The following is a 24464-nucleotide window of genomic DNA, read 5'->3' on the forward strand; positions in this document are numbered from 1 at the left end:
GCCTGTATTTTTTCTGACTATTCTCAAACAGGATAAAAAAACATGAATAAAATGGTTGTTTCTTTCATATTCATGGGCTAACTTAGATTATTATGTAGACATCTTGTAGAACACAGATGGAAAGTACGAGGTTTTCCACTGTAAAAAATAAATAAATATGTATACATAGCAAGATTAAACAATTGTGCATTTGGTGAACATATGTTTGAAGGTTATGATTCCAAGTACTTAGGTCAGTTAGCTTTTGCCTGAAGGTCAGCGGTTCAAATGATTTTGGTCCATTGTGGCTAAAAGTCATTACCACCTGACAGCTGCCTAGATTTTGTCAATGTTGTTGCTTGCCTTAGTAGCTCCCATTAGACATATGACCATATAACAAAAAAGCCATTCTAGAATTAGGAAGCCCTTATTGGTTGCCGAAACCAAAGAAAATAATAGATTTAGTAAACATAAACATACAATTGGCCTTGGAAGTTATCAAAAAGTAGTGGTAATATTGTTATTTAATAATACTGCATTTTTTCCCAAAACTATGAAAACAAATATTTAATATCCATTTTCATTAATAATTTAAGAAAAAAAAATTTGAGGGGAGCTTTTAAATTACTAATTAGGCAGATTATATACGGTTAACCATTAATGAAACAAAAAATGATTCTGACAATGTTTTTGTTATATTATTTTTTCTTCTTGCCCTGTTATATTTGCAAATCAAATTAATTGTGACTCACCCTAATTCACTCCCTCATGCTCTTTCATACTCTCATTAACTCTATCTCACACTCCTTCTGAATGTCTCTCTACTTCTTCCAGGTCCCTTTCTCCTTGCTGCGCAGCCCCATTTGTTCTCTTGCATCTTTTCGTTCTTCTGTCTTCTTTCTTCGTCTTCTGCTCCTTGTGCTCCTTGTGGACTTTCACAAAAGTGCAGAGCCTCCAGGCACACCCTCCCTCCCATTCCAACAATTGGGGGAGAGGATGTGTCTGGCTGCTCAGCCATTTTGCAGAAGTTTGCTGGGAAGCTAGAATAATGATGACAGATGAATAGTGAAGACAGATTTACTGAGAAAGAGAAGCATTTCTGCATCTCTCTTTCTCTGTGAATCTATCTGCATGATTCTGGCCTTTTTGTGCACTTCCATAAAATAGCTGAGTTATGAGACAGCTTCACTCCTGTTCCTCCAACTGGGTGAGAGGGCTCTGCCCTTTTGCGCCAGAAAGCCATGTCCATGAAGAGGAAGAAACAAAGAGCAGCAGATGAAGAAAGAAGACAGAAAAAAAGAAGACAAAAGGCAGAAGAAAATGAAGATGCAAGTAGAGAAGTGAAGCATGTGCAGCAAGAAGACAGACACAAAAAATAACGATGGAGAATATAGAGATACATTCAGGGACAGTGTGAGAGAGAGAGTGTGCATGAGACTGAAAGAACCAACAAAATTCAAACAAAAATTTGGAGCTCTTTTCTCATTCTTGTTTGTTTCGTTGGGGATCCCTTTTCATTTTCGGTGATTCGTAGGAATTGACGGGATTGGCATAACTTCATTAAAACTTACATTGGTGTGAATCCGAATGCACAGGTCTACTAACCATACATTATGAACAACAGAGAGTAAATTGGGTAGAATATTTCCCAGTTGTTTGAAAAATGTACCCGATTCATTGAAAATTGCTTACATTTCAAGGCACAGCCTTGTCAGATCTGAATTACTATGGAACAATACAAAACAACAACTGTTTATAAATGCCTTAGTGAATTACTATGACACAAAGTGTTTTGTGAACTGATCTGCACAGTGTGAACATGACACAGTGTAATTTAACACAATAAAACCAAATCATCTCACCTCTAAACTAGTGATAAAATTGTGATGGGGAAAATAAAACACTAAGCTTTACACATTATACCACGGCTGGTCTTGCAGAATAATATACATTTATTTGACTGTAGAAATCAGAAATGTATATGTCTTAAAAGGACGGCAAAGAGATTAAAATATATTAAATTAATCAACAGAAAATACAGTTGGAGAGAGACTATCACGCATGCGATAAAACCATTACTGAATGGCCATGGAAAACATGTACTATTATTATTATTATTATTATTATTATTATTATTATCTCTTGTTTTGAATTTACTTATATTATTATTTTCCACCTCTGATATGCATTAAAGGGTCAGGGTACTTCATAGAAAAAGTTCTTCATTACCCATCATCCCTCAAGGAACATTGCATTAAAATCCTAATGTCTTTTAGCAGACTATGCATGAGCATTATAAACTAGAGATGTGAACTAAAAAGTATAAGATTCTGTCATTGGGGAGAAAGCATACTTACATTTACAAGATTATTTACAGAAAGATTACTTAAAGGCGGCTTAAGCAATATTGAGTGTATTGTCTGAATTAGCCGCAGTAGTTTGACTATTGTCTGTTTGCTGGCATTCATGCCTGGGGACTATGACACTCCTAGTTCATTGATCTTGTGTTCTCCCATCCTAGACCTCCATCTGTAGGATTTTGAAGCAGTTCATATATTGAAAATATTGAACTACAGGTCAACAAAACTACTCTACAAGTGTACATCCAAATCTGCCAAGCTGCTCCTCAGCTAAAGTCCCTCCAGAAAATACCTCCAGAATTCAACTTGCTGGGACAGAAAACTTGGTATGATATCACTTGCTTAGCATATGGATCCAGACGAGAAGAAATAATGAGTCATCAGAACTGGGTGAATTAATTTCCTTCTCAAATATATAAGTTTTACCAAATGTTGAGTTTTCAGATATCCTGTAAAGCTGAATATTATGGGGAAAAATACAACAGAAACTAAAAAAAACAACATCAGAACACTTTCTCGGTGATCCATTGGTCAACAACACCCCAAACCCACCCAATCTGCTGCTCCACTTATGTCATTTGGCGGCTGCTGGCCTTAATGTGCCATGTAATATTTTGTTAATAGTAAATAGATAATTAATTCTTCATAATTCTATATTAATTCTGCAGTACGGACAGGCAAAATTGATAAGGCAGGTTTCCTAAAAAAAAATCAGAACAGAAAAATAGAACCTGGAACAAAAAACAAGAAGAAAACCCAACATAATGGTCGTTTACATCAGTAGTGAATCTTTTTCCTAACGGGTCATCCAATATAATTTCTGTCTGACTTTTTCAAAGCGTCATTGAAATGGTTTCTTCTGGTTTCTCGCACATCAAATATTAATACAATCAATACGTTTAATCAAAACAAGTCATAATTATTTTGGAGATAATAGAAGACGGATGTTATTTAACAGAAATAAAAAAATCAAGTGAACAGAAAAAAAAAATCAAGTGGATAGAAAAATCTATCTTTTATTAGTGTGTCAACTACATCATTGGTAGTAAATTAGATTACCTGGATATTTTTTATTTTGCTAAATTCAGATTCTCTGATTGACTTTATGCATTTGACTTGGATTAATATACATGTTATTACACGCAGACAGGATTCGGGGGGAAAATGACACGTGGCTTGTCATCAAATGCTCACCTATGAGCAAACCTTCATTAATGGTGCTAGCACATGCAAAGAGCACTAATTGTTCATTTTCTGCTGGTGTCCCAGAATGGCATGACTGCAATTAATCATCATGGCAGGATTTGGGTCCCAAATCAAATACGGGTCAGTTTGTAGGTTTGATGAGGTTGAAACTTCCATAGGACAAGAGGGGCAGCTGTCCCTGTTGAGAGGCACATTGCAGCATCCCATCCCAGCAACCAGATGTGACTCCAGTTATGAGAAGGGACTTCTGACCCTAACCCAAGCTATGCCAAGCTCCAAGAGTTATGGACCTGATGTATGATATTTCCAACCGCCATAGCTGGAGTCTCATGCTCTCTTTAAGGGCAGCTGAACCCACATTCAGATATTAAGGTCTATAGTCATCTGGACCTATGCAGAATGTGTACCTGGTTTAATAACCATTTTGTTATCAGTTAAAATTAATTTTACGTGCCTCTTTGGTATCACTCACATCAGTGGTATGATCAAAAAAAGACACTCAGGCTCCCTTTAAACCAGTGTAATTAAAAATTAACATGCATTAATTGTTATAGCTGATGTAAACAGATGCTACTCCACTTAGCACTGTCTTATGCACATACCATTAGCAAGTCCAATATCGCTAAGTAAACACACAGTGTTTGAAACAGAAAGCTCAAAATCATTCAAACTAAGCAAACTGACAGGATAGTCTAAGTCATATTAAAACAATTTAAGCAATAATTATAGTACTGGACAAACAAAGAGAAAATCACCTAGGAATCGTGTTATCATTTGGATTTTATTGAAGCATACAATAAAAATTGTAGTTCAGGAACAAAGGTCTTCCTTGTAGGTTTTAATTTTATTAAACAAGAGTAAAAAAATAATTGCAGGGACTGATCTGATCTGAACATTGAGCTGATTTATTTTCCATATAATTATTTTATCTTTTATATATTTACAATATAAATATGATTCTAAAAATGATTTGTAAATTGCTTGTTTGAAAACATAACAAAACCAAATAAGCTAAACAAATAAAACAGATATATAAATGCAACCAAGATCCTTAATGCACATTTTTAATCCATGTGATTTTAGCAGGTAGTTTGTTTTTCATTACTTGTACATAAAATATATTGATTCTCAGAACCTAGAAATGGAATGCACAGTTTTAAATATTATGTATCAAACCGATGCTTGGGGAATAACTGTTACTAAACACAAAAAAAGGGCAATAACCCCGTAGTCCCCAACTTTTGGGATTTAGGCATCCAGTAGACAGAGTTATAGAATATCTTTCCAGGGTCTCCGCTTTTGTGCTTATTTTTGGACAGTCTTCAGGGTAGTGGGGACTATGGGCCAGTTGGAGGTCCTCTCATGTGTCCTGGCTAGGTCAGGGAGCTGTATAATTAAGGTGGCTATTTAGGGAAAAATGAGACCCTGAAACAGGTGTCCCAATTTATATACCTGAAATATTGGTGCTATGCTATAGCATACTTGCCGATATTCTGCCTCCGAGCACAAACCGGGGCAAATGATGTCACGCATGGGTCTAACCACAATATGTGTTACAGTAACTTCTGCCATTGAAATGCCCTGTGGCAGTGGATTGGAGCAATACTGTAACTGACAGAGGTTGGACCAATAGAGGAAGTAGGAGAAAGAGAAGGGACAAGATTACTCCTTTCCTCCTCCCCTATTGGTCTAGCTTCTGTCTGTTACAGTATTGTTCCAATCCACTGCCTTTCTAGTGTTTTTTGTGTTGTTTATTTTTTTCAGCAGTTGTTGGAGAAAGTAGGGAGAGAGGGAGTGTGAGCTCCACCCCTTTGTAGGAGTGCATTGAGAAGTCTGTTCACAAAAGGGTGGAACCATGGGGACAGCCTTTCCCTCGTTCATCTAATCGGGAGAGCTTCCATTTTGCGGAAGTTCACCAGGATGCCAGGAAACTGACAAAAAAAGACGAAGATAGAAGTAAGAAAAAGGACAGAAGAACAAGAGGCAAGAAAAGAAGCATGGGAAGAAGAGTAGCGGGAAAGGAGATGCAGACACAGAAGTAGTTGCCGGAGACTGTAGGGAGACATTGAGAGACAGCGTGAATGAGAGTGAGAGAGTGAATGAGGCTGCCAGAATGGAAAAAGCGCTCCAAAATTTATCCGAACCGAAAAGGCAGGAAGCAAAATTAGTTGTCTAAAAATCAATGGAACAAAAACTAAATGAAAAATGTGTCTGAATTGTTTTTGGTTCATTTGCACAAGTCTCATATATCAAATAAGACCACTTTTGTGAAGGTACAACCAATGTATCTCCCGCATTCAGTTAATATGTTTAACAAGACACTATATTGAAAAATATTTACAATAATGAATGGATCAGATAACATGTCTATACATTGATATCCCTGCTTGAATACAAGTGACTCAATTAAGTCATGATAATAATGATAATAAAATGAAATAATAATTAAATAATGATAAGTAAACGTTTCCATTAGGATCTGTATAAGAGCCATTTGGTTAACAGATTTGGTAAGTCACTACATGGAATCTGCATGATGGACTTTAAAAGGGTTAATATTTAAAGAGTTTCGTGGTCTGCTCATTCATAAAGCTCCCAGGTATGCCTATAAGACACAGTGTAAGAAAATATTTGTGCTGCCAGTTAATACCATCTTCTAAATTGTCTTAAAGACAGCTAAGGGCCTATATTTGCAATGTTTTCACTAGCTTATTTTGTCTGGTTAAACGCACACCTTCTAATTCCAAAGACTGTGAAAGAACTGTGTGCATATTTCATCCATCATTAGGTGTATAACCATGCACATTTTATTAATGTCACAGAGGTTCTACGCAAGACATTTTGGATCCAACATTAAAATGCCATTCCTTCTAACACTTATTAATTATTTTTATGTAAGTGCAATAAAATATATAGCAACCTGCAAGAGACACAGCAAGTGACATTACAATGTAAACCTATTTTTCTGCAATGACCACTTCCAGGCCTCAATTGTTTAATTAGTAAGCAAGTCTTGATTCTCAATAAATAGTCTTCTGTTTACAACACGTCCTTCATATCCATTTGGAGTTAGGTGATCAGTGCAACAATATCTCACCAAAAAGAGTTAAAAATGTATCTCTTGTCTGCTGGGGTCTAGGACTTCCACAAATTGTACTTTATTTGGTAAATTGCATTTGTACTGTGAGCTTTCACGGTTCACCCACATGTATGAGAATTTTCACCTCTTAGGCTGAATTATCAGGGTCACATACTCAGCCGCTGGTGCCTTCATATTGTATTCTAATTTTTTGATAAAGGAGAATCCCAGATGGTGCATTATCCACTGAAATCTCTGCTTGAATACACGTGACGTACATATTTAAACTTCCTGACAAATTATGGCTTTTATAAGAAGTCTATTAAACGGTTAATATTAGAAGAGTCTAAGGTTCTGATCAGATCCTATGTATAGAAACTAGACAATGCGTTCCTATTGTAACATTTTGGATAGTTAATTGCAACCCTCTAATGTTTTTAGGAAGAAAAATAAGACCATGATATACTTAACTATTTTTTGGCTAAGTGGCATTTTTCGTTAGACCATTAGAGGATTTAGGCAGTACTCAATTCAGAAAATGTAAGCCTTCAAACAGATCAATCTTAGTGAACTGGGAAGAAGCCGGAGTCAACCCATTGTTTCATACTGAACACCACACAAAATCCAGGATATGATGGTATATTTGTCAGAAACTTTTTTTGATTCTTGTTTTTTTCTTAAAATTGGCAGATTGCTCATTTCTGAAAAATATGCTTTTTTGACTATATGCTTCTAATATGCTTTCTAAAATGTCGTTGCCCCAGACTTTTTTTGTTAAAAAGAGTAAAACGGATGATGATAATAATAATGATAACAACAGCAATACTACTACCACTACTACTACTAATAATAATAAATATATATATATATATATATATATATATATATATATATATATATATATATATATATAACAATAAAACACTAGTCCAGGAAAATAATGTATAAATTCTTCACTATTTATTGTAGCTGGTATTTTCTTCTGTATCAATATACTCGGCAGTATACAAATATTTTATAATAAAATTTGGAAATATTCTTTGAAAATACAAATGTATTGAAAGACTGTGTATCTTCACTGGTCTAGGACATAAGGGTGGATTAAATTTGAATGGGTTCACCTACCAGTACTACTTTTTTAATACAGAAGAAGATAAATTCCCATGGTTGTCAACTTTGACAGATAGCCCTTCTTAGTTTGCTACACATCTTAACACTCCACTGTTCTGGTTTTTTTTCTATGTCTTTCTGACCTTTGGTTTTAAAATATAATTGTATGTTTTAAACAAAATCCTATTTTTTTTTGTATTCTTTATTTTCCCATAATGCAACATTAATTCCAGATATTAAAAACAACTATACTGAATTTGTTCTTTTGTTTCACATAATGCTGCATTTAATATTCATTTCACATTTTTTTTTTCTATTAATTAAAAGTAAACCGTATATTGTATGGTACATTATCTCTCTAACAGCCCCATGTGGAGATCATGAAGTGGAAGACAAATAGTGTAGACTTTAGCATTTCGTTTAAACCAGAATAATTTACATACTCTATCCGCAAGAAAAGTCCAAGGATTGTGTAAATAAGCAAAAAGTCTGAAATTTGAAGACCTTGCTTGGTTTGCTGTGGACAACAGATACATCGGATTTCTTATATTCTATCAGTCAGCTATTTTAATGAGACATGTTCAGTTTTTATCTCTTCCAGAATAAGAAAACAAATTATTAAAACAATGCATTTGGCAGAAACTACAATTTGTAGCCTCATTTTTTTTCTGTTGCCCCCAATGGCAAAGGTAATGCTACCCACTGTTCATTAATGCTTGCCTTGACAATTTATCAAGGCAGGCTTTTATCAACATTGCATGTCTTTTTTTGCTGATCTTACAAAATTATAAACTGATTAAAGCTAGCAGCGAAAGGCCACTTATTCAAACATGGAGAACATAAACCAAACCAGTAAATAGAAAAATTTTGTTTGCCAAATCTACTATTTTCTGCTTTAAAAAGTTGCCAATGTCCTGGGCCAGCACTTAAAAGTATGTTAAAAATCTATGGCTTGTTCAGCCAAAAACAGACAATGCTTAAAAAAACATGCCCTATATCGAAGCTCTTCTCTGGAGAGTCTGTGATGCTAAATAGAAAAAAAGATTTACATTAACATGCCAGATTTATTTTGCACAAGTGAACAAACAACCATGCATCTCAACTGTCATAGCTTTAGCAGCAAGAAGCCATTGAGATCGCTTGCTGTATGATGAGCAAGGATATCCACATTGAGACTCACCTTTATACTTGAGAAGATCCCGAAGAGTATGAGAGTCCTAATATTCAAGAACTTTTTATAGAGACAACACTGCAGCCTATGCAGACAGGTGACTCAAAATACATGCTTCAAGGCACCTAAAGGTCAACAGACACAGAAACAAGCTTTCTCTATCTGCTAGTCACTCTCAGCTCTATATTTGCCCATTCCATCATTTATTAGTAAGGAAACACTTATTTAAAGGCACAGTGAGCTTCCCTTTACATTTGGGGAGACTCCCAAGAGATTACCAAAAGGGAGAAAATACATACACAATGGCATGAGACTCATTCAAGAGATCAGAGATTACCTACTCCAGAAATAAAGGCATATAAAAATGGTAAAATATCTTGTGCATCTGTTCCCTAAACATTCAATTGAATGAAGTTGGCCATTTGGTGAAAACAACTTGACAGGGTTGGCTTGAATGAAGCTACCTATGATTCACTAAACTTGACTGACAACTTAATCTCACTTTAAGATCTATTAATTCCCACCTTGTACTGAGTTACATTGTCAGCTATTCACTGAAAGCCAAGTGAAACCAACAGTTGCAAAAAGAAGATTATTTTAATTGGAGGTAAGTTGGATAACTGGTTAAACTCTTCATGAATCAGAATGACTAAGCTGACTGCAAAATCAAAAGTAACGCAACAGTTATGGAGTATACTCAAAGAATTCATACACAAAAAAAAACAGAAGAGAAAAACGTAAACACATGTTTGACATATGCTTCAGCCTTCTGAGGTATTACTAGTAAAACAAGCTAATTTTATTTAAAGTATAAATGGACAAGGAGATGCATATCTGGATTAAAGTGAACCCAAAAAGCTTACTCAACAGGAAAAATTATAATACAAACAGGCTTGTTAGAGACTTACACAACATATGGTCTCTTCCCCATAGTGCATCCCCACTTGAGATGATAGGATCACCTTTGTTTTATTGCTCTAGTTTGGAAATGTTACCTGACAACAAGATTTTAGGAATGGGGTTCTAATTAGTATAAGATTAACATCACTGAGAATAATATGGCCTACAGAGCATCTCTGCTTGGAAGCATCTAACTTTACTTGAGCTCACCCTGTGTGTAACTTGGAGACCAGACATGGACCGACCTTGGTTACTGGTACCAAGTGCACCTCCATGATACAGTTTATGGAAGCATGGTTAGGGATGTAAGTTCCATCATGCTTCTGAAGCTTCATTTGTGTTTCAATTCTAGATTATTCAAGTGCACAGAAATTTTCATAAGAGTTGGCCTTGATTTATACATTGTGAAGTTGTTGAACTGAAGCTGCAACTCTCCTGCAAAATCTAGCACTCCTATGTTGAGTTCTAGAAGTCATCTGCATCCTTTTCCAATTTCGCTCCCATGTTGTTTTGGCAACATTCAAGCAATGAAAAATCCTGGAATAAAGTCTAATTGGTACACACTACAAGCACAACATTAGGTGACCACTCCACGATTATCTAGCGATTAACCCATATTTGTTTTGATGACAAATCATTTTTTTATTATTATAAGCAAGATTATTAAATTGCCGTATTTGCTGCTTTTTTTAGGGGACTGCTCATGAATTTAAGATCCCTGCAATATATAATTTGTGGCAAAATATCCCTTTTCACAGTGTATAACATTCTACCAAAGTTCCAAAGTTCTTTTCTCAAGCTGTAACCGGATGTTTTCACTGATAATTTTATAACAATAAAAAAAAAGGGACAATTAAATGTGACTTTGAGATAAATGCACTTGTCGAGCACTAGAAAGAAAATCATGTATTAAAACATTTATTAATAATAGCCTTAAGAGCACGCTTTTGCATTTTTAAAATTTAAGCAATTAGTTTACATATGTCATTAAATAAATGACATTAATTCCTTAAGGAGGGATCGTACCTGTTAACCATCTCAGCCTATTCTAGCTCTTAAAACAGATTTGATAGGCACAGCATGTTCAAATACTGTACTTGTAGTTCAAATGAGCTAGATTACAGAGCATGACCAGAGAAACTCTCACATGACAAAGCCTTTGTGTAATTAATATGCAGGGTAAAATACTCCCTGGACTGCTGCTAAAACGATTTAAATCATGCACATAAAAAATGTAATCACAAATTTAGCATGGTGGACATTGTAGTCATACTGTGCTTGATTGCATAGACGATTCCAAGTGTGTTTTAAATGTCCTTTAAGATTGCGATTAGGACTTCTACTTACAAGATGCATATTAATCTAAAACTCAACATTTTTCAGTGTGGGATCACAGTAGGGGAACATTATGGGCAATAGAGGTTCATTCTAAACCCAGTAGGTAATTACACTTTGAAATAATATTCCTTAATTAAATCTTGTTTGCGGTTGATTGATTTCAACACTAAATCTAAAAACCTAAAATCGAGGGGTTTTTTTATCAATTTTTGATGCTTATTGTACAGAACTTAGTTTTTAATTGATGTTTCTGAAGTTTACTAAGCCTTTCGTCCATCCGTATCCAGCCCAAATTTAAAGTAATTACCAACATCTCGCCTTCATCGCTTACCATTGAGCCAAGTTTCTCTACTTTAATTTTTTTTGTATAGCTTTAATGTACGGATCACAGATAAACATTTATATTTAATACTAATGGCTATAGAAATATTTCAATGTAACAATGAGAAATCCAACCACGTAGACTGATGTCTACAGATGATTATTTTGGAATTCCTATAAAATACAAAAAAATAATAAATAAAAAAAAGTTTTAAAATAATATATCTTCAAAGTGTCAATATAGCTTTAAAAGGAACTTGTGATTTCCGACACTTTCGACTTCTGCAAAGAATTCTGCGCTTTTACGCCTCACATGTCAAGCAGCACTCATATTTGACAGGTAGAAATAACATGTTACTGGTAATGCTGTTTTTGTATCATTCTGATGTCATTTTACGGAAATATTACACTCCTTGTTATTAAAATCTCCAGTTTAAAAGAAAAACAAATCTAAGAAACATGTTCCACCAGATTATGTTTCATGCTATGAGGGTACTTGATTTTTACCATATTTTTTTATATTTTTTTACCACATGCCAAGGTTTCTTAATGCAGTCAGTACGTGCTGGCATTTTAAAGGGAACTCCTACCAAACTTTTTTTACTGGTATCACATTAAGAAGTTTTAAATAAATGTTGTATTGTTTTCTGTTTTTAAAATAGTTCAACTTTTCAAATAATATAATGTTTTAGAGAGCTGCTTATGTTCTGCTCTCTTATCTTAGCCCATATTACCTGAGTTAGCGCAAGAGAAAGTGAAGGTGTTTGTTAAAGCTGACACCCTATATTGGACCATCATAGAAAAAGATATAATGCTTTCTGGACCTTAAAGATCTCTTTTCATCTGAGATCCCAAAAGCTTATATAACTTTATAGCTTCTTCTATGTTAACAAAATAAAAAGTATGAACCTCAATCTACTAGATAAACACACTGCCTCCATATCATGATGCCTTTTGGTAAACAATAGAATGGCTTGATCACCAAGGTCTCTGTCTCATGAAAGTCCAAGAAGGAAGGGCTTCATTCCTTAAACAGAACTTCATTAGTCTGCCAGAATACGCCGTTGCGCTACCATGTGTTCATCATGCACAAAAGCACAATTGGTGTTTCCCATTCGCTCATTTTTGTGGACTAATACTTGCGGGTAGTACTTCATAGTATGTTGATAACCTTATACCACCAAGGTGGTCTCGCTTCTAGTTAAGAAGACCATTACTGATATTACGTTTGGAAGGCCATCAGTACGGTTTCATGACTGTTCTGTCAATCATTATTTGATGTCATTATCTGGACCTGGAGAAAACAACATATATGTGATCCAATACCAAATCAAAGATGTCATTCTGTCCTGTTTACCATAAAGGGAGAAGCACAAGTGGTATCACATACTCACATCAATGCTCTTCTGTTCCCCACTCCAGTATCCTCTATAACCACTGGCCCGCATGATTGGGTGGCTTTGCCTCTGATTGGCTAGTAACAGGGCCAGTTTACCCACCTATATCATAATCTCCTCCAATCCTTGTAAATTACACATAAAAAGGCATTAAACTATTTGTATAAGTGACATTAGTAGCCACAAGAGTCAAGTAGGTAAGAAAAGGCTTGGTTATGTCTCATGACATAATGTCATGCTCTGCTCACAACATCTCACAACCTGGTTATGCACTGAGCAAAATCTGCTTAATGTTACGTTTTTGTTATTTTTAAGATCAATAGAACCTATAGTATTTATCCCTATAAGTACCTTGTTGGTATTTTTGTTTTGTCCAGGACATGTACCTTAAGGTAGACCATTATGTTTTAAGGTTCAAATCCATAAGCCATACATTTATTATTACTTATTTGCCAGCTCTGAAATCAAATAAAAAAATGGGACTGCAAAATTAATTAGCACTTTTTTATTTTGTCAGAAGCAATTCATTTTAAGGTTTGAAAAGGCAAATGAAGAACAGATCCTGTGTAAGATTAATGAGTGCCACCATATGAATTACAACAACAATGTATTCAAGCTTGCAAATCAATTCTACATTTGTACCTTAATAAACAAACAATATTGTTCTTTGCTTTGCATATGGAGATTTAGAATGAGGCAAATGTGTCGATTAAATTTCAAAATCAGTTTCAATGTATCAAAACCCGGGTTTCAAGATAGATTCTTAAGTTAATATGATGTTTAACTAAGGATGGAATAAGAGAATATTTCATTTGAATACACATGCATTAGTCATTTGTTACTCTCTTCTTGTGTTAGCGATGATTAAGTTGCCGCTGCACAGAATATAAGCAAAGCCACAAGACCTCTTTCCCTGAAATACTAGCATTAATCACACATTAATAATAAAGACATCAAATAACGTGCAGCATTCTCCTTAAATATGCATTACATACCCTTGGGGTAAACAATAGCAAAACAGGCTAAAAATACATTTATTTGAGACACACTGACCAGGAGAAATTATTCATATCAAGATAGAGTGATCCATATATACATGAGAGCTGACGTACAGTAAGTTAATCAAAAATATTGAAGTATAAATGAAGTCTACACTATAAAGTATGTTTGCAAATGAACTGAGCCAAGATATAGGGATTTTTTCTATATATGACGTAGTGGTGGCTAAACATTGCATTGCCATATGAGATTGAATGCCCAATATTGCCATCTGAAATAGAGGTTTTTTTAGATAGAATTTGCAGTAAAGAGACACTCCAGTGTTCCTGAGAGCCTCCCCAGCAAAAGAACATGTATTAAAGTACATTGCAAGTACATTAATATACATTGATTCAACCTTATCTTTAGGAGAAGCTGCAGCTCCAAACCCGCAGAACAGTCCCCCTTTACATTACCCTGTTGTGCCAATTATTGGCTGTTTTAAACTGTTTATTTACATGTGTGTTATAATTTTCTGTCTGTATTTAGTTTATTTCTGATGGATCATATGTGTTTGCACAGGTTAGCAAGGGCCCTAGGTGAATTCTCTACACCTGTCACCGGAATTTGAACTGCTCTGCAATGGTTCAAAGGACCCGTGACCTCTATTCACTGCTACCATGCTCTGCAAACTACATGCAAGGCTGTGATGGACCATGAAGTCCCATTGGGTAGTGTGGTAGGTCGAAAGATCTCCCCTAACTTACTTGTTATAGATTGGCACTTTTGCACCAATAACTGATTAATTAAAAGAAAAAGTCTAGCACTTTAAGAGTGACCCTGAAGGCAATGTTAAAGTTCTAGTGCCAAGCTTTCCCTTTTTCCAAAACTTATCTTTTTAAACTCGATCTTGAATCCTTTAATAAACTATGTGGGGTTATTCGCTAAACAGTGAATTGTGTTAACTATATATCATGCAGGACTAGGTCAACCCTTTCCATTGAAGGAATATATAGATATTAAAATTAGATTAAATGTAATAAAATTATGCGGGAAAGTTGCATAGGAGTTCTTAATGAAGTAGGCTTCATTACACTATTTAACCTTAAATTAAGATACATAGTTTTTGGCCTTCTATAGATGCCCAGGTAGCTCTGCTCTAATCTCACAGCTATTTGTTTCTTGTTTCGCTAAGAAGCAGCAGATATATCATAGGATTAGTTATCAAGCCGTAAGATAAAAAAAAAACTATAGGAAATGGGGGGTCTTAGGATCAGGTGGTTACCAAGGGTGTTGAGTTGGTAGGGGCACCAACATAAAGTTTGTTACCCTGTGTTAGCAAGCAACTGCATACAAGAGGGTGGAAGCCATAAACACAGCTTGCCTAGAAACCACAACGTAGTAAAAATGGTAAAAATGGAGCAATCTCAATAGCTAATGGAAAATTCCATACATTGTCACACTTCTCTACATGTTACTTGTAACGTATCAAAAATATAAAGGCATATGCACATTTTTTTGGTAAGTGTTAATGTATCATTGCTCAATCTATCAAGATGAGTAGATAGTATTTAAAATTCAGAAAAGATGAAGGCAAAGACCAATTAGGAATAGGTTATGCACAGAAAAAGTACCATAAAGCTATTCCAAAATGTAGTTAAAAAAATCTTCTAACATAATTTAAGACATTGTGTTTCTTTTACTATTGGTCAATTTTACAGGCAGTTTGTATCCCCATTTTTTGCTATTCTAAAATTATTCCCCTGTTTTTGAAAATGTGAGAATAATTTGGGAAGCTCTAAAAAAAATACATGTATTTTAATAAAATATAAAATATAAAAAAATAACAGTACAATTACTTGGATGGCATTCAGCATTACTAAACTACAGAAATGTCAACGCTCTTAAAGGGAAATTACAGCTAAAAAAGTTTCTTTTTCTTTTCTAGTTCAGTGCATTCTTTTCCTACATATTGTGTTAGTTCTCTGCTACTTTTCAACATAATTTTATTTCAGTGCTTCTCCGGTGCTTTGCTTGTTACATCCTACTATTGCTAATGCTTTATGTAGTTTTCTGTCTTTTTTGATACAAGTATTCGGTTCTTTATATTTTATATAATATATACATTAGGTTGATGTGATGCAAGTCATGGCTATATTTTTTCCAGCTTAGCATAGAAATAGAAATTTCGGATTCAAATAATTTCCTATAAAACTCTACAAAGTATATACTGTATATATGAATAACAGGGTTATTCAATCCCACTAATGGGTATGGTCCTTCAACTTTTACGCACCCTGTCTTAGCCTCAGGAAGGTATATACGGGACTCCCATAGTATGACTGGTGCTTGTTTGCTATGTTCTCTGAAGTCTCCCAACCTGCTCTTTTATATTGGGGAAAAAATAGAAAGTTATATATGGTTTCAGCTCTGCTGTTTTGGAACTTCTTGTACCCGGTGTCAATGTTGGTTAACAGCAACTGTCCCATCTCACTAATCAAGAGCCCGTACTGAACAAGCTGATGATCCTGGGGCACCTGGTGAGACGGTGACCTGCCAAGAGATAACCAGGTCTGGACAGGCCCCTGGACACACTGAGCCCTATAACCTCTCCAACCCATCATTATTGTTCTTTTAGATGCAAGCACAAACTAAACATTTTAGGCAATAGAGAGAGTTTTTTTAACCTAAAATATTGTCCATGTTTTTCCTATGACCTCTTTCCCAACATGTCTCCAACAAAAAACATTATACTCATTTTATGCACATAGGGTAAGTTTTCATAAAAGTTGAAACTAATTTATGCACAAAAAAAGTCAAAATAATATGATTGTGTATGTAGAGAGGGAAATGATAAAATAAAAAAAACACGTGTTAGCATTTTGATATTCTGAATCAGATCCCCTTTAAAGGCTTCAACTGAATAATTATAAAGTCTGTCAATTATTGCACACACATTTCCAATGAATTGATACAAACTATCCCCATATAAGTTAAATACTAAAGATCAGATAGTACCTAAAAGATTAAAAGACAAGGGTAATATTAAGGCATTCAGCTGTTATTAGCTACTGTTTGGAATCTCATTTATATTAATGATTAGAGATTTTTTATCCCAAGAAACATATCATCATTTTTAAAAATTCACAGGTATTTTTTTTCAGATCCTGGATTTAATTTCCACATGAAAAATTGACCTTAACAGTATGAAGTATGGTTACAAGTAAAAACTGTGTTTTCATTGAAGGGAATAAATGCATTTCCCGAACTCAGGCTGTTAAAGCTAATTGATTTATTGGCTCTCTGTATAGTGAACTATTGTCTTTATACTCCCGGGACAATGAAACACTTCAGAACAGAACAAACTTCTGTTTTACAGCCATAATCGGCAAGGAGTTTATTTTTCTTATTTCATTATTTCATGTTAATATTTATTGTTGACTTCCCTTTGGATAATTTAACTAATAGATGCCATGTCATTTGTTAAACAAGAAAAAACAATAAATAAAAACCCCTAAAAATGCAGTAATTGTCTAATTAGCATTAATATTTACATTTTAAGTGAAATTTGATTTATGTCCACTTTTCATATGACAGATATATTTTAATAATTATTTAATGAATTATTTTAATAATTTTGATGATTTTACTTCAATTCTTTTTTGACATTTTCTTGTCCGTTGCCTCAAACTTGCAGAGCCATAATTAGGGCTCCTGGCACCTGGGGCTTTATGGGGTCAATATGAAAACGCCCTTGACGTATCTGGTTTTCTGGTTATACATTTTAGAGAAGGCCTGAACAGATCCCGGAACAAATCCTGTGCCCTGGCGCCAGTGACCCTAGGCTCACCCCTTGTGTTGCCTTGCCTGCCTCCCTGTCTGGATCCACTTATAGCACCTGCATCCCTAATTCTGGACTGCCTATGGAGATATGGCATCCCTCACGTGTCACCACCTTAACTGCATACATGCCGTTGTCACGAGGCAGCAAGAGGACAGAAGAAGAGATGATCACTGGCAGATCCTATGGGGATCTCACCTGACTAAGGATAGCCTTCTCATTGGAGTGCCATCTCTTGCCTCCTTCTGTGGACTCTCAAGGGTGGCTGTCCTGTGTCAGGTTCTGTAAACCCACTTCTACCTATGGCCTGCTCTTGAACATAGACTCCTTATGCCAATAAAAGACAACCAATAACTTTTATATACAATTTTGACCCTTATTTCATATAAGAACAGTTTTGTTTCATCAAAAGAACCCATTTTCATTTCTAAGGGGCCTACTGGACTATCTGGTCCATCAGATGGGCACTTCCCCACAAAAAGCAAACATCAATTGTATAACAAACTGTATTAATTATTTACAGGTTTCTTGAATCTTTGCATTGGGGAGTATAGATTTTCTCCATCACAAGCTGGAGTAGGCCTTTGTATCCTTTGCATCCCTACGTATGCCCGCATGAGCTTGTAAAGATGCTAACTGGTTTAAGCGCACATAACAATTAATCATTAAATCATAGAGTGACTGTTAGGATCCTATTCTATCACCATGACAACTTCAGTGACTAGCATTTTTAGCTTCTTTGTGCTTCACACATGATTTCTGCTCTCATAACCAGAGTATTTTAACTCTGCCTTGAATGTTGAGCTAACATATTTTATTTTGTGGGAAGCTACCGAATAAGTTACCTCTTGGTAGAAGATAGATAGATAGACAAACAGATCTAAAATTATTTAAATTCCCATAATCCCTGTCCAAATGATACACAAATGCAATACAAATAAAATAAGTAGGGTTTTGTTGACCTACTAATTTTGTTTAATTATTATTATTATTATTATTATTATTATTATTATTATCATAACTATACAAATAAATGCAATATAACATTATAGAACATTACATAAAAATCAAACATAATATAAATTATACTATTGATTTAATACTCACAGGTGGCTTTTTTCTCATTTTTAAATTGAGTGTTTTTGCAGGGTACTCAAGGTCTCCCACTGGTGTCTTTATCTAGATCTATCTCTTTCTCTGATATCTTCCAGAACATGGTCAATACCTTGAAAGAATTTTCCAGCTGACCATTGATTTCCTAAAGTGACATGAAACACTGTGGTCCTTTTTATCACATACTTGATTGCTGAGCGATCACTCTCTAAAGTGTTAATAGCCTTTCTCTGTAGAGGTTTTTCATTTTCAATTCAAAATTATTTTCAGGATCTATGGACTTAAATTATTTACTCTTCAAGTGGCAGCATTTACTTACATTGGCCTTTCCCTGAGATGGCAGATATAATCTATCTGCATTAAAAAAATAAAAATAAATACTTCACAAAGTTAACCTCTGGGAAAAGAAACTCAAAAATGTCTGTTTTATTTTAGATCTTGCCAGTTTCACTGAGTCTCACTAAAAAACATATTCAATATGTGCACCAGTGTGGATACTGATTGGTTAATTGAAATAATAATATTAGGGTTTAATAACTGATGTTAATCTTGGTGTCAGAGGGTTCTTGGTGACTGGAGCAGGGCTGGAGGTCCTACCCAACACTAATGTCATACTCTGCCTATGGAAACAGAAGAGGATGGCGGATCATTGTCACTGTGCAGCTCACATTGCAGAGCCTGGGACTGCTTGTTTGAGATCAGGGTTGGGTGAACCAGCTTTTGCTCACGTGCCTCGCTCTCTTAAGTATTTCGTGAAGAATCTAACTTATCTTCAACATGGGTTCCCTAGTCCTTGGTGTGCCTCTGCAACAGCTTGGCTCCTGCTGTTCCAGGGTTGGCTTACTCACCTCTAATTCAGAGGCCACGTTGGGTATCAAACAACATACACATTCTCTCTTAAGAGCTCTAATTTAATTCTGCCCCCTAGATAGCAACACTCTAGAAATATGCAAAGTCAGTCCTGAACATTTCTAAATCAAACAAATCTTGTGGTCTTTTATATATACAAAATAGAATGATACAATGTAACATGGAAAGGATGGAAAGGATGATGTGTAACACTTGGGAACACATACTTGTGAACAGGACCAGACTGGGGATAACGAGAGAGGCTTGGAACTTTAAGCCCAGGGCTACCTTTTGATATCAGCGTGGCCGATGGCTGCACTGTTGAACATCAGTTGGTTCTAACCCCTCTGGGTTGGGGTCCACTGTGATCTGAAAGTGTGAATTTTGTTGGTTAAATTGCTATTGTAGAGTCTTTGTATAATACAAGTTATTTATCAGCACAATGAAAACTTCATAGTATTAGAGATATCTGGACCCTGAAACCTCAACTTGAACAAAATACCAATGAAGACTTAATGTAGGTGTTCAGCCCTATTCAGAAATTCTTGTTACTAGGGTTGACATGTTGTGGAAGCTGTGACTCCTTAGATTTGAGATGCCAAGGATACCCATGGTAAGGGCCTGATTAGCCCTTTAAACTTTACTATTAAAACATTATAATGAAAATGGCAACCCTGTGGCTGATCTCATGGTAAATAGGCACAGGGTTTTCATTCTTTAATGACAAAAAAGGGTCAAAACTGCAATAGCCTTCCAGTAGTGCAAACTCTATTAGGGACTCAAAAAATGCTCAGAAGTCCCATAAAACTACTGTGAAAAATCAAATGACTCTGATTTATTTTAAAATTTTCCAGACTTTCTGGACCAAGTGTTTTTTTTTCTACCATCATAACGTATATCTCTACTGAATGCCATTCCCGTCAATGCACATCACGCCGTATTATCCAACGATACCCTTCCATATGGATTGCAAACAAGAGGTTAAACATTGCCAATTACCTGGTAGATTTATAGCCGATTGAAATGTGTCTCATTCCGCAGGAAGTGCACAAGCCTCGCTGTTTCATGTAATATAAAGTCTGATTAACTACTGGTGGTTAGAGGTGGGCATGATATCATGTGTCTTAAATTCTTCAAAAGAGCAATATAAACAGAATTATTTATGCTCATCAAAATGTTTCTTCATTACTGATGCACCGGTGTTTGCTTGTATTTTAAGCTCTTTTTACCACCCACCAGCAGACGTTAAACAGCTGCTAAAAGCTAGCTTAGTCTTTCCTGTTTGAAATTAGCACACTTGAGCTTTGAAAAAAAAAAAGTTTGTTTCCAATTTACATATGCATAGAGACTGATATTTAAAATCACCATACGATATGTCCCTCAAGAGCCTTTCTTATTGCTTGCATCCTCAGGTCTCAGCCTAGAGACTGTAAATCGAGATGGTGATTAATTCTATACCCTTGAGGAACTAACAATTAGCACTTTGCAACCGGTAAAAAAAATATATATATATATCATTTTCTAGGCAGTTTACAATTCTTAGGTATTCTCAGCAATGCAGAAGCCATTCTAAAGTGTTGTAAGGGAACAATGGTTTCTGCATTCCTACCTCTCACCCTATGGAATTATAATACAGCTGCCAAGTAATCATCTCATTAAATACTCGGGAAAGAGATGAAATAATTGACATGCCGTTTCTGATAATATTGGTGAATAGGAGCAGGCATGGAAAATTGCACTTCATATTTTATGTTACCAAATAATAGTCAGTTCACTTCAACATGATGACTTTGTAGGGTTTACCTGTTCGCTTTCCATTCTTATCTGTGATAGCTGAAATTACTGTACTTCCAGATGTTCTTATGCATTATTGAGGTCTGCGGAGGAGATGCTGGAAGAGGTAAGATAAGGTTTTATTTCTTTGTAGTAGTCACAACATCGAGATCAAAGACAGGAAAACTGCAGTGCTTAGCGCAGAATAGTATTTTAAACCTAACATTGGTTTTCAAGTGCTGGAGCAAATATTTCTCACCTCTTCTTGTTGATGTCCACCAAGCTCCTTTTTTTTTTTGCTAATAACATGCTTTTCCGCATTAGGCAAAAAAATCCTAATAAACGGATCTTAATCCCATTTATGTGTGAAAAAATAATTATTATACATAAATAGTAAAAATCTTCTTGTTGTGGCAAAGAAAGAGTGGTAGGTACTACATATTAATGAATATAGTCTAATTTATATATTTATAAAACATATTTAATCACATTTAAATAAATTCCAAACAATTAAGTTATTATGTGAACAAGGATAGTGTTGTGTAACATAACAAAAATGACAGTGTGTATTTATAGCATTTTAGACTGCTGTCATTTGTATTATAAATTATTCAGGTGCTCTCCTGTAGGAAGCTTGGTCTTAGAACATTACCTAGATTTCAACTTAATGAGCCTGGAGTTTAATTCCTATTTTTCTTTGTTACTTTAAAAAAAATTATTCTTGAAAAAATGTAAAAAAATGTAGCGTCTACAGGCATTATATACAATATTATATTACAATTCATTGTTACATTTTTCTCTTTAGCAGTTACACGAACCGTATTCTGCTTCACTTACAGTCATTAAAGAGGCTTTTGTAAGGGTTTTCAGATTATAGTACTTTATACTAATTGCATCATAAGAACATCATATTGCTATAATCAGATGCACTTGTACACAGCTAAAAATCTGACTCCTAATTATTGTTGTAGTTCCTTTTTTTTTTCTTTCTGACATGTTGGTGATAGATCATTATTTCTTAAGCAATTTGTTCGCATTTATATGAAGTATAATTGGATCTGATTAATTATTATGATTAATGACTGCAGAATTTCCTTGCAAAGTTATTAATATTGCTTGTATCAAATAGGAGACACGGACAAATTAAAACCAATGGAGTCCTGTTGCTTGTAAGATTCTATATTGGAGCAGCTCGTTTCCTGGTCATGTGACGTAGAGAAGATACATGGGATACTCAGCTAGTCCTTTGATTAATAGGCCTTGGCCTTCATTTCCATTTTCGTCGGGGGCTGCTTTGCCAGAATGTATAGCAAATGTTACATTCCGGAATACTGTGTATTTTGAATTATTATTTCATTAACAATCATTGTTTTCGTAGCTTTGAAATAATAATGTATATATTAACCCCTTGTATCTTGGTGGCCTAGCTTTCCATACCACATTAACCCCGCGGTAATAAATAGATCACTGCTTGTTAAATAATAAAAACTCACATCATTGATATAATTCCAAAAGTAGTCGGATTAATTCCGGTATATTTAAAAGAAAAATATCAAAGAATCCATAGTCTATACGTATTTCACCGCCTTCACACGCAGGAATGTCCAACTATATACTAGCCTCTGTAAAGTATGTTCTTCCCTATATAAGCTCCCAATACAATACATAAATTCTTTATGCAAGTAAAATTATGCCACGTTAAGAATTTTTGCCAGCAACATTTAATTGCCATATGACACAAAACCAGGCGCTCCTAGGTTGTTGCCCTAGAAATCAAAAACAATTCTTCATGGTTTTTGTATTATTTTATGTGAATACACCTTCAAAAGGAAGCAATAAATAACAGACCGGCTAAGGTTTATTTTCTTAACCTGTTATACAAAGCAATTCATGTTTTGTGTAAATGGAATGGTGATAAATTTTAATGTTAACGTTAAGTTGGAAGTGTGTTAGTAACCCCAAATCCTTCTGCACCAATGACTCTACTAATCCAATCATGATTGAGTTCAAACTAAACATGAATGTTTCTCTATTCAAATGTCTTACTTTGCATTTATCAATGTTGAACCATATTTGCCTTTTTCTAACCATTCTACTTTGTTATACTCCATTACAGTGAATACACAGTTAACAACCAACATAGGTTTTTTTTCATTACCAAAGAATAAGGTAGCCCTTTTTGTATTTCAATGCCTACTTCTAAGTTTATGTACAATTAATACCCAACACAATCAAAGGAATTCCATTGATGATAGCATTCTGCTTCCATTGCTTTAACCTTTTTTTGTCAAATGTCCAAAATTGAATCCTTAAGGACATGTTCCCTACAATCCCAGCATTATTCGAGGCATGTACTGTATACATTTTTTTTACATTGTTACTTCTACACGGCTGCATTGCTTATTGGCCTCATTGAAAGCCCAGCTACCGGCAGTGCTAACAATGAACATGAGATATGTGCCAAACATGTTGTAGCTCTCCTTACTCCCAAATCCAAAGATGGTAACCATTACTGCAACCAATTTGTTAGAAATTTGATAATTATTAATCAGTTTGAATTTTTCAGGAAAAGGATAAGAAGAAAGAATAATTGCAGAACAGATGAAAAAATTCCTTCAAAGCAGAGTTCCAGCGATCCCTAATTGCGAGTGCGAGTTATCAACCAATTACAATCATATTTGGGACTTGTTAAGCTATCCCTGCCAAAACAGAACAGCAATTAATGTTTTGCAAGGGGTTTTACAGCTCTAAAATCACAGCCAATTAATTTCAACACCTTCAGGTGGCCCGTAACATCATTTCTTAATGCATTACTATGCAACATTTTCAAACCATAAATGTTTGCATTGAGCATATATTAGAACAACTGCTTCAATCTGTCAGATTTGCTTGAATTCCATGAAAATATATAATGTGTAACATGCCTATCTTTGTGTTGATCTTTAATTTATAGCTAAATAGCATTTTTTTTCTGTAATAGGATGTCTTGTCCTCAGCAGATAATCTGCTTAACCTAGGTATTCATTGTGAGGAATATCTTTACAAGATA

The sequence above is a fragment of the Sceloporus occidentalis genome, unplaced genomic scaffold (assembly GCF_023333645.1).
Source record: "Sceloporus occidentalis isolate IW3139 unplaced genomic scaffold, rSceOcc1.0.p SCAF_83, whole genome shotgun sequence".
In the NCBI taxonomy this organism is placed as follows: domain Eukaryota; kingdom Metazoa; phylum Chordata; class Lepidosauria; order Squamata; family Phrynosomatidae; genus Sceloporus; species Sceloporus occidentalis.